The sequence below is a fragment of the Diorhabda sublineata genome, chromosome 1 (assembly GCF_026230105.1).
Source record: "Diorhabda sublineata isolate icDioSubl1.1 chromosome 1, icDioSubl1.1, whole genome shotgun sequence".
Lineage (NCBI taxonomy): Eukaryota > Metazoa > Arthropoda > Insecta > Coleoptera > Chrysomelidae > Diorhabda > Diorhabda sublineata.
The window spans coordinates 14,714,536-14,731,272 of record NC_079474.1 but is presented as its reverse complement, the minus strand read 5'-3'; the positions used below and the strand labels follow the sequence as shown (position 1 = coordinate 14,731,272).

The window sequence follows — 16,737 nt, the reverse complement described above, 5'->3', positions numbered from 1 at the left end:
TGATTCAATAGGACAATTGAATAGAATAAGGGTATTTCATTATAAAAAATATAAACAACTTATGTAAATTCCAATAGAACGAATTTCTTTCAAAATTTACCTTTTTAAGAAGTTACCGCTTGTTTTATTAACAACAAAGGAAGGAATAAATAATTGATGATACCTGTGTTAAAAATACCAGCAATTGACGTTTCAGGGTTTAAAGCTAAAAGGGTATATCCTTTTGCTATTCCTGAATACCTTTCAAGGATTTCTGATAGTGATGATAGTTCGCGCGAATATAAATAACCAATACCTACACAATAAATAAAAAAGTGCAAATGCCTGGTACACCACTTTGGCCGAATTTGCTACAGTCCCCGCTGTGGCTTAATCCGGCACTGCCTATCCACCGTTCGCAAAAAATTATGGGTTTGCTGGATCAGGATATAAGTTTGTCAAAGTTTGCAAGCTGCGTTCGTCATGCTCTAAAAACGCTCGCGAACAAATAGTGTTTTATAAAACTTGTATAATGATTAAATATTTCAAATAATTCATAAATCAAGTCCGTTCTGTTATTACAAAAAATTGAAGAGTCTTGTACATATTCTATCAGTAGATATTGTCAAATAAACTCGTCAGTACTATAATGAATGTTCCACAATATATTAAAAAAAAGATTTTATATTACAAATAGCAACTCTCAATTCCGTGTCTGTATTCAGTCGATACTTGGATATGGTCTTTAAATCAACCACCACAAGAAAATCCGGCTTCGGAAATGTAGGAAATTCAAAGTGGCAATAATATACGAGACGCTCTTGTCTTCTTTTGAGAAAAGGTATCATCCGCTATCGCCCAAAAACTCAAAGAAAGATTTAATAGTGAATTCTCTCTTGATTTTTCTGCTTTCTATAGGCTTCTTATTCAGTTGTTATGAAAATTAAACCAAATGTGGTGTCCATGGAAATAGTATATTGGGCAGCAAGTGGTTATATCTAATCCTAATTTGGAATTGTTTGAGATAGCTGAGGCCTTGAAGGTATCAGAAAGTGGTGTGTTTACAATTATACACGAACTTTTGACCATGAGAAAGCTTTTTTTAAAGTGGGTGCCGCGTTTACTCACAGTCGATCAAAAACAAAGTGTTGATGATTCAGAGGAGTGTTTGGGAATATTTACACGTGATAAATCAGTCTTTTTGCGGTGATATGTGACAATGGATGGAACATGGATCCATCACTTCACTCTAGAATCAAAACCATCAACATTTAAGTGGACTGTAGTCGGTGAACCATGTCTGAAGCGTCCAAATGCATAACAGTCAGCTGGAAAGGTTATGGCTTCAGTATTTTGGGATGTACATGGAATATTGTTCATCTTCAAACAGAGAGACAATCGATAGCGAATACTACATAGAGTTATTGGATCGGCTGAATGCAAAAATCAAGGAAAAGCGGCCTCATATGTCGAAGAAATAACCACTGTTTGACCAAGACAATGCACAGATTCACAAGTCGGTGACAGCGATGGTTAAATTCAAAGAATTACTCTTTGAATAGCTTCCTCATCCACAGTATAGTCCAGATCTGGCCCCCATGCAATTTGCTGATCTCAAAAAAATTCAAATCAAATGAAGAAGCAGTTGCTGAAACTGAAGCCTATTTTGAAGCAAGGTATTTATTTATTTGTATGTGCCCTGCTTATTAGCGCACAATTTAAGACACTGTAGTTTATCGTTCCTCGAAACATAAACCAACTAAAATTGTGCAAAGGAACGCGTTTGGTGGTAAATAAATTGTTGAACAATGTGATTTACGCGACGATACTCAATGGAAAATTCGAAGATGGGGAAGTTTTCATTCCGAAGACCCCGATGCCGTTTGAGTTTAAGAGACTTGAATTTCCGATCCTCCTTATATTCGCCAAGGCCAATTTTCTAAAGTTTTTGGTATTAATCCATGTTTTTCCCATAATCAATTAAATGTGACATGTTTACCATCTGCGTTATTTGTTCTTGCGTCTAATAATAAAACTTGATTTGTTTTATTTATATTTCTTATCCAAAGAAAAAATGAAATTAATTAAATTCAAAATCTACTCAGACAAAGTTTCAGGTTTAGTCAGTATAAATCAGAAGAAGAATAATATGAATTATTTCACAACCCATATATATGAAATAGAAAATGACATACTAATGACTATATTAGATTCAATATTTCCAATTTACAGATTACAAAGTCGGAAAATTATCAATTGTTCCGCGATTTATCACTTCTCCTAATTTTCCAAACTTTTCAGTAGGATACTTTAAAGTGATAAGAAAAGAAAACTAATTTTGAATATTTAATAAGTTTCTGGAAACTTTCTAGAAAGATAAGGGTGGAAATCTTACGATCGCTAATTGCAACCTATTTTTCAATTACTTTTATGATTGATAATTCATCAGTTGTTCGTAGCTTGCACGCGTCTTCTATAATTCAATTTTTGCATTTACTTTCCGTTTTTTGTTTGCATATCATCTATTAAAAGTTGTACAATGGACCTATCGAATAATTTATATCCTAACCGAAATCCCATATCTTGTAATTTTTACGTTACTAAATACTATAATAAAAATTATTAAACACAATATTTATACAAATTAGAAAATAGAAAAACTGCATCGGACGATTTTACAAAATAATCACTAACCCAAAAATATTCTTTTTTCTAGTAAATAATTGCTGTTGAACGTAAATACTCCTTTTAACACCTCTTCCTTTTCCTGGATAGCTCTGCCTTTCATGGTATGTTGAAACCCTTTCTTCCAGGTCGTTGAGGGCCTTCCCGATCTTCTTCTATTTCTTATATTTTCTTTTGTTATTTCATTCCGTTATTTTTCCCAGGTTTTTTCTTACACTTTCTCATAGATCGCATCTTCTTCTTCAATTGACGTGACTATCTAGAATATGTCTTCATCTGTCACACCAACATCAATTTTTTAATCCATAATCAATATCCTAAATTTCAACTCTTCAGGATCAGAATCATTATCGGATACAAGATAACATGTTAGAAGTTTCTGAACCAAAGATTCTTTCAGCTTCACACTTCTTATGTGCAGCAAGTGGTGGAAGATTACCATTTCTCTTGGAAGTAGCAAGAAAAGTTTTTGAATGAAGGATCACGGGTGATAAAGAACGTGTCACATAGGATGATAATATGCTAAAGAAAACTGGTTGGCACGTATCGTTATTGTTTAACAAATTTGAAATGATCTTGAGCGCTCAAACCTGCTAAATTTGATTATTAGAAAGACGACAATGCTAGACCACTCCATGCTATGTTGGAATATCATTTGTACAGGTCTCTGTAAACTTCTGTTGATATTGTGCTCTGTAGAGGATTGAAAAAGTCATATTTTAGCTCAACAAAGATCAAAATTTTATGGTAACGATATTATTGAATCACTAGAAACATCATCAATCATAACCGCACGTATATTATTGATTAATAATTATACTTAGTAAAAACATGAAAAACCCCAATTATTTCTTCAAAATCCATTATATTTACATAAGTATCCAAAAATATCTCCCTTTTCACACCTAATGATTCTTCTCAAAAGTAAAACGCGCTAACCTACATTCCACTCAACCAGTGGTGTGATAGAGATGACAAAAGACTTTTCCATTCGCCAATTCCTCTCATAGAAATCGACTTATCAAAGCTTCTGCTTGAACAAATGATACAGAATGTAGGAATTCAAGACAAGGTATAGTCAGATAAACATATTAAAATGAGTTCTATCAACCCATAACCAAGAATATGAAATATTTTAAAGCAGCTTGCTCAAGTATGTGTCTGATAAACTAGTTTTCATATAAATTGATACATTTTGTACAATGTGTTCACAAAGATTCGTCAGAAACAAGATTGACTACATTCTTAAATTTACTGTTAACTAAAGTTCGACAAAAGGAACTCAACATCAACATGACAATGGAAAACTAAAGAAATACAACAGAATTACCAAATAAATAGCCTCTAAAGAAAAAAGAGTTGTGTGAATGCTCTACTTTTTCTAGACAACGCTCCAAGACATCCTGATAATTGAAAGCTAGTACTCCCAATGATTATGTACCTTACAACTACTTTATTTAAACCAATAGATCAAAATTTCATGTGATAGATGTTTCAGCATAGCCAGATGTTCTAGAAACCTAGAAATCAGTCCGGACAAAGATGTTCAAATTCAAAATAAAATAAATTTGCAATGCTGCTTGGTGCCACACGAAAAGAGTGAAGTATCCGACAATGATTCTGATCCTGAAGAGTTGAAATTTGCAACGAAGCGGAATCAAACTTTAGGATATTGATTATGGATTAAAAAATTGATGTTGGTGTGACAGATGAAGACATATTCTAGAATGTCGCGTCAATTGAAGAAGGAGATGCGATCTATGAGAAAGTATAAGGAAAAATCTACAATTTATCTGTATTTAACAGTTTGCTGCTTTGATAATTAATGGTTCAAGAAACCCTGAATAGTTGAAGAACTAAAATTGAGAGAATGGGAATTGAGTTACAGGATAAGTGCCTAATAACCTGGGAAAAATAATGGAATGAAATAGCAAAAGAAAACATAAGAAATAGAAGAAGACCGGGAAGGCCCTTAACGAACTGGAAGGAAGGGTTTCAACATACCATGAAAGGCAGAGCTATCCAGGAAAAGGAAGAGGTGTTAAAAGGAGTATTTAAGTTCAAGAGCAATTATTTACTGGAAAAACGGATATTTTTGGGTTAGTGATTATTTTGGAAAATCGTCCGATGCAGTTTTTCTATTTTCTAATTTGAATAAATATTGTGTGAAATAATTTTTATTATAGTATGTAGTAACGTAAAAATTAGAAGTTATGGGATTTCGGTTAGGATATAAATTATTCGATAGGTTCATTGTACAACTTTTAATAGATGATATGCAAACAAAAAACGGAAAGTAAATGCAAAAATTGAATTATAGAAGACCCGTGCAAGCTACGAACAACTGATGAATTATCAATCACAAAAGTAATTGAAAAATAGGTTGCAATCAGCGATCGTTAGATTTCCACCCTTATCTTTCTAGAAAGTTTCCAGAAACTTATTAAATATTCAAAATTAGTTTTCTTTTCTTATCACTTTAAAGTATCCTACTGAAAAGTTTGGAAAATTAGGAGAAGTGATAAATCGCGGAACAATTGATAATTTTCCGACTTTGTAATCTGTAAATTGGAAATATTGAATCTAATATAGTCATTAGTATGTCATTTTCTATTTCATATATATGGGTTGTGAAATAATTCATATTATTCTTCTTCTGATTTATACTGACTAAACCTGAAACTTTGTCTGAGTAGATTTTGAATTTAATTAATTTCATTTTTTCTTTGGATAAGAAATATAAATAAAACAAATCAAGTTTTATTATTAGACGCAAGAACAAATAACGCAGATGGTAAACATGTCACATTTAATTGATTATGGGAAAAACATGGATTAATACCAAAAACTTTAGAAAATTGGCCTTGGCGAATATAAGGAGGATCGGAAATTCAAGTCTCTTAAACTCAAACGGCATCGGGGTCTTCGGAATGAAAACTTCCCCATCTTCGAATTTTCCATTGAGTATCGTCGCGTAAATCACATTGTTCAACAATTTATTTACCACCAAACGCGTTCCTTTGCACAATTTTAGTTGGTTTATGTTTCGAGGAACGATAAACTACAGTGTCTTAAATTGTGCGCTAATAAGCAGGGCACATACAAATAAATAAATACCTTGCTTCAAAATAGGCTTCAGTTTCAGCAACTGCTTCTTCATTTGATTTGAATTTTTTTGAGATCAGCAAATTGCATGGGGGCCAGATCTGGACTATACTGTGGATGAGGAAGCTATTCAAAGAGTAATTCTTTCAATTTAACCATCGCTGTCACCGACTTGTGAATCTGTGCATTGTCTTGGTCAAACAGTGGTTATTTCTTCGACATATGAGGCCGCTTTTCCTTGATTTTTGCATTCAGCCGATCCAATAACTCTATGTAGTATTCGCTATTGATTTTCTCTCTATTTTGAAAATAGCTGATGAACAATATTCCATGTACATCCCAAAATACTGTAGTCCATTCAAACGATGATCGTTTTGATTTCGGAGTGAAGTGATGGATCCATGTTCCATCCATTGTCACATATCGCCGCAAAAAAACTGATTTATCACTTGTAAACATTCCCAAACACTCCTCTGAATCATCAACACTTTGTTTTTGATCGACTGTGAGTAAACGCGGCACCCACTTTAAAAAAAGCTTTCTCATTATCAAAAGTTCGTGAATAATTGTGAACACACTACTTTCTGATACCTTCAAGGCCTCAGCTATCTAAAACAATTCCAGTTTAAGATTAGATATAACCAATTGGTGGACTTTTTTGCTGTTTTCTAGAGTAACAAACTCAATTGGACGACAAGAACGTTAACCATGATCGGTGTTTGTACAACCACGTTTAAATTCATTAAATCAACGACAAATGGTCCTTTCGATGGAGTAGCGCCCGGATAACACTTTTGAAGCCATTGCTGAGCTCGTACAGTATTTTATCCATCAAGAAGCAATGATAAATCAACACATGAAATTGTTTTGAGTCCATTGTTTTGAAAATAATAGTAGCTTCACTTAAATAGCTGTCACTTTTTTCTGACCAATCGTAATGTCATGAAATTTCACATGTAGTTTTTTGACAGTTGGTACTTTAAACGTCATATGGATTTGACAAAGTCAGCGCCATCTGTGTGTCCGTCATACGACTTGAAGGTTCAAACTAAACGAAGGAAATATCAAAAGTGTCAGTAATTGAAATATAATAACTCTCATTTATAACTTATAGTCGTCAAAACGCCTTCGTATTTTATCTCATCTCATAATACAGGAAAGGTCATAGTTTATTCCTGATAATTGAATTTTTTTAAATGTTTAAAAATATCTTTTGTTTGTATTATATAGGAATTATGAAAAAAGAAACATAATTCCAGTTACTGTGCCGTATTCAATCCCGAGCTCTCAATTAAAATAGTTGAATAGTGATTCCAGGTTCATCTCTCGCATTGTACATTAGTTAGACGAAAGACAAGCAAATAAATTGATTTCTTTTGACTTTAATACGAACGGATGGATTTAATAATTGGATTTTTAATTGAAAGGAAAATTTAATAAACGATTTTGAGGAAAAAATATTGTTCTATATTCATCCACAGTTAATATTAGAATCGTAGTAGATTCACATAAAATTGCGAATATACAGGGTGTTTATCAAAAGACGATTCCGTCTCTAGGAGCAGTTGGAGCTTGCAAATATCACTTTAAAATTATTACCGCCATCTTTTGGCGAATTTGTAAGTCTTATTTGTTTCTTTTTAAGCCAATTTATACTATGAACTGTCCTCGGTAATTTGTCTAAACTTTCTATCTCCTTGAAGACTATTTTAAATCAAAAATAAACTGCTTTTTCATTCAATAATATAATAAATGTTACAGCAGACAAAAATCTTGCAAAGTTGTAGATAAAATTGTATTTAGAAGCCTTTGTTGGACATTTATTATCTTACTATTCTGATACCAACTCCTAATGCCAGAAAGATATTTTTAATGATGTTTATATGAATCAAATCGATATGGCGTTCAACCCAACGACGATATTGATTGTGTCTATTTTTTTATAACACCATTTGTGTAATAAAAAATCACAGATCGTGTCGATGAATTTGAGGAGATGCTGCGAAGACCGCAGAATGAATCGGATCCAACAAAACGGACTAATTTCATTACAAGCGAAAGCAAGCAGACCTGTGAGATAAAACATAGAATTGAGTTGACTAAAACTAAAGTATATCTTCCAAACGATATGCCTCAAGAAAAAAGTTATAGATCAATATGAATTGCCAGTACATACGGAGCAGAAGCGATCACGAAACATCGATGTTAGATTTTTTTCTCAAAAACAAAGTTTCAAATAACTAATCGCAGAAAATGTCATGTAGTACTTACGCAGTGGAGAGATTTATAAACCTAGGTTTGCGAAAAGACGCTGGGAATAAGAGATTTTGTAGTGGAGACCTCGTCAAAACTTTCACCTAGTAGGGGACGTCCTCTAGCGAGATGGTCCGACAATATTAAGAGAATGTAATTAAACTGGATGAATACCATACAGACAGGAGCTGAATGATGATGATTTTTGCTTCGAAATTTTCAAAATTGAATTGAGATTTGAGATTTTAAGTTGGCATTTAAACGTTTTCTATGCCTTTGTGTGTACTTTCACGTATTTCAAGGCATATCCACAAATTGAATGGTTGTTGTAAATGTACTCTGATTTTGGTTTCTTTGAATAATATGACGATCTTACAATTCTCACAATCATCATAAACATTTTTTTGATAACATTCATTCCTCACGTTTTGAAATATTTTATCGACATCTGAGATTTCCCTATTTTTAAGATAAAGTAACGACAATGTTCTGGTAGATCGAAAGAGGGGAATTGAAAAGTGAGTCGGAAACTGTATAACTGATAAAATCGTGTCATTTCCCGGCACATTTTATTTTACAAATAACCGAAAACGCTGCGGAGGAATCGATCTTTTCTCACAACGGCCATAATTATTTTTTTCTCTTCTAAAATGCTGCTCTCCTTTGAACATTTCTTGAAAATAAATGAGAAAATCTAGGAAATAAAGTAGATGTTTTTGATAATTTGATATTAGAAAAAAAAATATTTTTCACGTAAAAATGAGGCATGGAATGACAACGCAATACAAGTCAACTTGTTATTCTAAAACCAACAGTTTTTATTGCAGGAACCAGCTGAAAAAGACACATTTACAACAAAAATTTTATCTAAAAAAAAAAAAGAAACTAATCTGTGTTATCCATCTTGTGTTCTTTGTCTTCTGTCATCCATCTTGTATTCTCTATCATCTGTCAACCAACTTGTTTTCTGTATCATCTGTCATCCATCTTGTGTTCTCTATCATCTGTCATCCATCTCGTGTTCTATGTCATCTGTCATCCACCCTATACTATCTTTCTTTTTCGTCATTTTAGGCATCATTTGTTTATTTATTGGCAAACGCTGCTAATTTTACTAATTTTGTGAGATAAAGGTTGTTTTATACAAACATACTAGAGCGTCTAGTTGAGTGCGCCTACTCCTAGAAGGGATGAAATGTGGGCTAGCCAAGAGCCATGATATCTCTCCGAATGATTGACAAGAAGTCAAATTTCGGTTTATATACTACACTGTATAATTGCACTCCAAAGGTGACATAAATTCTTGCTTTGTAGATGCGGCGTAAAAAACAAAATTAAATTATTGCGTCAATCTTCTACTACAGACTTCAAATGATTTTCGGATCAAAAAAATCCATTTGATCATTTCCTGCGTTATTTCGTCCTATCCGCAAGCTTTCCCCGTAAACAAATTTAAATATTTTCTTCATGTCAAATTTGAACTTTAAATTACTTAGAATTAGAATCAATTACTTATCTCAATTTCCTTTGTTCTAATTCCACGAAATCTTTATAATTATTCTAGAAGGCAGTGGAGAATATTCGCAATGTTTTATAGAGTAAAATTAAAATGTTTTTCCCTCTGACGTAGTCGTTTCAAATAATTGATAAAAGTTTTTGAAATGGGAAAAACTACACAAATGGAATTTAGCACTATAAATATTTTTCTACAAACTAAATTTTTTGTTATCATTTCACAATAAATTTTTGATTCTTGATTATATTGTCCTTCTTAGAATGTAATTTCGAATGATGTTGCGGGTTGAGGACACAAAATAGAAAAAATTTTTAAAATACCAACGTTTCAATCCCTTATTTGATATTAATCAGATAGTATAACGATATAAAAATGAATATGAGACAAACTATATAATATTGTTACGAACAAGTTTGCGAAATAGGTCTTTATGCCGGCCCTGAAATTTTAAAACGCGGCGAATTCGCGCGGTGTCTACTTTCTATAAATTTCGGATGCGCCTTTGATTTTCCTTTTAGAACTTTTTATTATAACAGGCGGTTTATTTACAGTATTTCTTTTACATAATTCCTAGGGAAGTCTATTTCTTTATTTTTTGTGTTTTATTTAGGATGTATAAGGAGTTGTGTGTAAGTAAAATAAATTAGTGAAGTGATATTTGTGAGTGAATTATTATGAATAGTGTATAGTGTGTTTATACATTGAGAAACAATATTAATTAAACAACCTTACGAATAAAAAAATTTAAATTAATATGAAAAACATTACAATTTAAGCAAATAAGAACATTGTTGTATAAAACCTTGTTTTTCTGTGGACCTTTATTGAGGATGTGGTTGTACTCAGCAGTTATGATTAGAGGATTATAAATAGGTTAATTAATTCAAAGTCATAGGTTTAAGAAATGAATAAAAATGAAGAAAAAAGAAAAATTTGCTCTGGCACCTTTCAATTATTTTAAACAAAGCGATTGGAAAACTTCGTTAACCAACTGGAAATATTATAACGAGGTTCACAAATTGTTGGAGCAGGTCTCATTGCCAAGTTTGTGAGTATTCCGCGAGAGAAGGTTGATTGGTTTGGTATAAAACAGGTAAGTCAAGTTATCAGATTTTAGTTTACCTTCAAGACGATTACTTGGTTATCGAAACGTGCATCAGACAGTGTAATTTTAAGTGTTGGTGTAGTATTAGTGTAAACAGTGAATATCACTAACAAAAATTCCAACTCAAACTTTTTGGAATGAAAAATACGCAAAATTTTATGAAGAAATCGATTATTGTGTATCGGATGAATTTTGAAAAAGTTTTTCATTTTTATATTTTGAAACACGTCCTCTAGTGGTGAAATTGACATTCTGAAAATAATTTCTCGAAGCCAATTTTGTTATAATTTGCCATTTCTTTACTATGCTTTTTCCGATTTTATCTTTTATTCAATTATTTTGTCACAATATAAGAGAAGCTGTTTTGTGTCTCAGAAATGAGTAGGTATATTGAAAATCAAATCAATACCTTCCATTCTACATACTATCAGTAGGAAATTTTTGTCAAGTATAAAACAATGTCGGTACACGTATTCGTATATATATATATAGGTATTGTTTTAACTTGTGTCTATCACGTTTAATTCTATTTAAATATTCTACATTAAAATCAATACACCATTCGTATGGGTATATTCTCTGCCTCGAGTTTGCCGTCATTTTACCTACATTATTGATTCGTTCATTCAATTGATGGATTATTAAGCTACCCGACTCAACTTTATTATAATTTATAATTCAATAAGCAAAACGTCAAATCTGATAAACTTCTACCAACTAACTTTTGTTATAAATACTACGTCTCGTTATATTTCGTTTTTTTTTGTGAACAAAAATGAGGAAAACAATCAAGAATGTTTCATAGTATGAATTTTTGATATCAAGCATACGAGGTTTGTCTAAAAAGTTTTCGCTTTAACATAACCATTTTTATTTTTCGATAACGTCCTCTCTTCGTTTTTTTTTGTGAACAAAAATGAGGGAAACAATCAAGAATGTTTCGTAGTATGAATTTTTGATATCAAGCATACGAGGTTTGTCTAAAAAGTTTTCGCTTTAACATAACCGAAAGAGTCGGTGGTCGCTAGATCTGGTAAATACAGTGACTAGTCGATGGTATCACCGTTCAAATGGTCTAAACTCAATTGAATGGTCGACCAGTACCATCAAGTGAACTTTCTCGATGATATATCTGGTTGTCGCGACAGCCCAAAAATTTTTTAAAGTCGTATGGTGCAGAATCTCCAAACACTATGTCTTGCTCCTCTTTTTCACATGAAGAAAATTTTTGGAAGGTGCTGGAGCTACTAAGAGTCCTACAAAGGGTAATAATGATAGACTAACAAATACTAATGCTTTTACAATCAAATTTGGATTGCGCAGATTTTAAATATTGCTTGATGGTTAGTAAGTCAATTGCTAAGTCATTTTTAAGACATCCTGGTCAATATTTTCGTGTTGTTCAGACTATCTCTAGTACCCCAAACCACTATCATCATCTCACGATTACCATTTACCTAACCTAACCAAATATTTTTACCAATCAATGGCTTCTCCAGCTAGCTAAAGGGGCTTGAGAATTAGTTTTTTCCATGTGAAGGTAATTAGGAAAAATCTTATTAAGGTGACACCACTTTTTTGTGTATTTGAGTCCTTTGAGTGTATTCTCACTTTGCGTTGACGAATGGTGTCTTTTGGTGCTGTTTGTTATCTTTTATTCTGTGTCACCTGTCATCCATCTTGTGTTCTGTGTCACCTGTCATCCATCCTGTACTATCTTTCTTCATCATTTCAGACATCATTTGTTTATTGATTGGCAAACGCCTTTTAGAAAGGATGCCACTGCCACCGCTGCTAAATTTTGTGTGATAAAAGTTGCTTCATACAAATATACTAGAGCGAGTAGCCACTCCTAGAAGAGATGAAATTTGGGCTAGCCAATACCCATGAATCTACGAATCACTAATTTCAAAAATGGTTTTGGAAAAAAATATTTTGTTTTTTTGCCATGAAGTCAACTTCCGTATCATATTATAACTTTGTCTTTTGAAATTAAAATATATTTCTCCAAACGAAATTTTGTTAAAAAAAAAAAAATAATAAAATTCCGTGACTTTTTCATGTAATAATAGGTAGATTTTTACGACCAAAGTTCTAAGTGAATTATGAAGTAAATGGGAGCGACATTGCAAGTGAAAAGCATAAATATTTCAGGTAATGGAAAAGGTTCCCCATCACGTAAAAGGGATTCTAGCAGCGGGAGGAATCCCGAGTTGATGCCTGAATACTTGTCACAGCTGTCAAGGAGGAAACAACGCGAATGACGCCGTACAGGACTCCACTTCGGTCGGTATCGATTACGCCGGCTGCTTCCATGGAGAAAACAATCATTACCTGCTTCCACGTTACAATGGATGAATCCATATTTTCACTAGATATATACCGGGTGGTAACTCGAACAAACTAGACATAAGAAACAAAAATGGAGAGAATATCTACGAAATAGGGCAACTGAAGACTAAGAAAATTATAAAATTGAAAGAAAAAATGTTCTTAAAGATAAGAAAGAAATGAAAGTGAAAAGAGAGAAGAAAACAATGAAGGAAATCAGAAACTCTTAAAAATAAACATCGAGACAAGATGGAGAAGTTATAAAACGTTGGAAGGAATACTTTGAGGAAGTGCTGAATATAGACCAAAATTTTTCCCTTGTGAAGTACTTATTACTAGTTCAAGTACCTTTCCATTGTAGAGCTTCCCAAGGACAACTGGGAGGTACACCTGGATCACTTTGAGAATCACTGATTTAGACGAAGGGGAACAACTGGAAATCCACATTAAAGCAGTCTAGAACTAGATGAAAACGAACAACTGATACAAAGAGAAGAAACTGAAACAGATGTACAGAAGAATGCTAATAAAAATGCCAGAACTAATACTGATTGTAGAAAAAACTAACTATTTAGACCGCGATGATTCTAAAGGCATAACATTGCTAAGCGTAGTACTGAAAGTCCCCGAGAGTATCTTAGAGAACATACTAAGAAAAATCGTCTTCTTCCTACGAAGCCATCTCCCTACAGAGGTTGGCGATCCAAATGGCTATTGTCGCACGAGAAACCGCAGCTCTGAAAATTTCTGTAGACGTCTGTCCGCGACATCTGCGCTAGTCTTACAGCCATGAATTTTGTCTACGACCGACCGAACGTTTTACTTCGATCTTATCTCTCTTATCAGGCGGAGAACCTCCATCTCTAATTATATGTCCTAAATATTGCAACTCTCTCTCCTTGATTGTAGTGAGATCTTTATGTTCGTCAATTTGCTGTTCGAACGCATCAATTTTCTTTTTTGTGGCCGCATCCATGGTCCAACTTTCGAATCCGTACAGAAGATCAGTAAAGATGTAACAGCGAAGCATTTTAGTCCGGAGATCCAGGCTGAGGTTGCGGTTTACCAGAAGTGTCCTCATGTTCAAGAGTTTTCCGCGTTTGCTCAATTCTTGATCTGATTTCAAGTTTTGGGTCGCATTGCTGATTGACGAGCGTGCCAAGGTGACACTTGTCCAATGATCTCTCCATGGAGTCTTAGGGTAGCGAGAAACGTAGAGAACCAATATTAGAAGGATCGCAAAGCGAAAATAATTACACAATATTATGTATTTACTTTGAAATCGGAAGGTATACCTCGGTTAGGTTAGACTAGTTTAGAAACAAGAAAAAATGGAGTCAAATTGAAGAACTACATCAAATGTGAAAAGAAAAACAACAAAGAAAGATGTGAGGAAAAATAATGATCAATCAGGAAGATTTGACAACCAAAGAAGGTTTAAGACAGAGGAGTACTGAGTCCAGCGCTAAAAAGAAGTGAACACAAAAGTGGAACAAATACGAGTAGGATACAGAACTATGGAAATAGTTGGAATTTCTGAATGTATTTCGCTATAATCTTAAAATAACTTTTATTTCTTCTACAAAGATACATCCAGAACGGAGACATCCTTGAAAATACGCGCTAAGCAAATTTCATGATGGAAACTTTTCAGTTCGTTACGAGATTTTCGAAAATTTTGACCTTAACATACGATATCACTCCCTCGCAGCCTTTCATTACTTCCAGCCCCCGTATCTTTCACCCTTCCATCTATCAATTCACAATCAGTATGGGTACATTCCACTTAATGATTATAATACCCTTTGTATCGTTCCACTTAAAGCCGTCGTAAGCGATCGCTTGACGTCACTGTCCTCCATGTCGTTGCGCCCATTTTGCCCATAAATTTTATCAAAACGAGACGGAAAATTAAACAATGGATTACAACAGCTAATCGAAACTGTCGCTTTAGTGTAAGTGTAAGTCAAAAGTGCCACGGGAATCCATATTGAATTATATTTTACTCCAGTACATAAATTGTAGTCCAAACTGCACTTTTTCATAGGTCGCCGTATTGTAAGCTCACAGCGCTGAAGATATGCGTTCCAAATAAAACTCTCACTGCATTTCAAGTTAAGGTGCAATTTCATGTTGACCCTCGACGCTGGCTTAGAGCGTCAAATCAACTTACGTGATACAATTTTTACTGTAGTGTTATCTTAAATTAATACAGCGTCAAAACTAAACATTTTTTAGCTTTGTAAACCGGGTATCTGACTTAAGAATGTAACACGTTCATTAATATTTAATCACTGATAATTTATATTTAACATACATGTTTATAGGTTAACAGACTATTGGCAGAGGTGGTATATTTTAGTGTTCTTTTCCAGCGTTTTGAAGCTTGATTCTCTTATATTTGATATATTAATTTAAAATGGCGCTCCGGTCAACATTATATCACATGACCTCATTTGACTCTTTAAAGCAGCTTCGAGCTTCAGCATGAAATTACACCTTAAGTGGAACGGGAATTGCAGCGTTGAATGGAACGTACCTCATAATGCACCTTCTTGTGGTGGTACCATTCGACTATGACTAACTAACCTTAAACGTAGATTCTACCATTAGAAAACAGATACAATTCAAAATGTCCAAAATTCAAAAACGATACTGTTTCAAAAATTATTTCACCACAAACACGATGCTGGATACATTTTTAAGTAGATGAAAAAGTTTATAATACGTATTAATTCACGTACTTTCACCTAAATTTATACATAAAACAGATTATCACTAAAACGATAATAGAAATTACTATTTAGTATTATTTTTAATATTCCTGAACATTATTTTTTTTATTAAATTTGTCTTTTATCTAATCTAATATAGCCTCTCAAGCGCATTGACCATAGATAAATTACATTTCATTTCATAAGAAGAGAAAAACTGTATTTATATCGCTTAGTTCTATGATGTATTTGATTTTAAGACAAAAAATCTATTCTAATATAGATGTTCATTATATGGTTTCGAATATTTTTCTGTTTATATAAAGCTGCAAACTTTGAACAACTCAATAGATGTTTCCGAACGTACTTTATTAAAAGTATCAATGGAACGCGTATCGTTAATCGAGAATAGCGTTTTGTAGCAGTCGTAATCGTATAACGTAAAACGCAAAGAGCGTCGAAGCCGCCTTGATCTTGATAATTTTACATTTGGAGTTAGGGTACATTGACGAGGAAATTAAAGTGTAATTAAGTGGCTGTGATTAAAAACAAAACGTAAGCATCATTATTATGTTTGTAAATTGTATAGATACGTATACGATATTTTATACAAGACATAAAAGCATACATCGTAAATATTATGGTTATGTCTACAATGCTATTCTCAAGGGTTATTCTTATTTCTAGCGAAATATTTTTTTTTATTTATTTGGCACATTCACCGCGTATACTAAGTACAAATATTCTATTTATAGTAATATATTTTAGTTAGTATGGACAAGCAAAAACAATTTTATTTTTACCGATCTCGTTGCTTTTGTTTATGCGTAGGTAATGATCGGTAAATTGTGTAATTAACATTCAGTATGAAATATTTTGCTAATTTATTCATATAAATAACAATTAAAATAATTATTCGATGTGTCTAAACTAAAATAGCAACAATGGGTACTTGGAAAAAATTTTATGAAGCAATACAACTTATTTTATAAGTAATAGTTCAGTTGACTCATTTATACGTTTTTTAATTTCAAAATTTCATTATTAAT

The 16,737-nt window shown here is 32.9% G+C and overlaps 1 protein-coding gene across 10 annotated transcripts in view; it reads left to right on the top strand.

The window, feature by feature from the left end:
• LOC130440635 (poly(rC)-binding protein 3) overlaps nucleotides 1-16,737 on the top strand; it is a 59,756-nt gene that overhangs the window by 5,077 nt on the left and 37,942 nt on the right. For 2 of the 10 annotated variants that reach the window (XM_056773948.1, XM_056773910.1), the window contains exon 1: nucleotides 16,112-16,243. The exons of 4 other annotated variants lie outside the window; for them this stretch is intronic. The gene's annotated coding sequence lies outside the window, so the exon portion shown is untranslated. Of the gene's footprint in view, nucleotides 1-16,111; nucleotides 16,244-16,737 lie in introns of those variants that run through there. 4 more of the 10 variants (XM_056773940.1, XM_056773896.1, XM_056773966.1 and 1 more) reach the window with 2 other exon arrangements.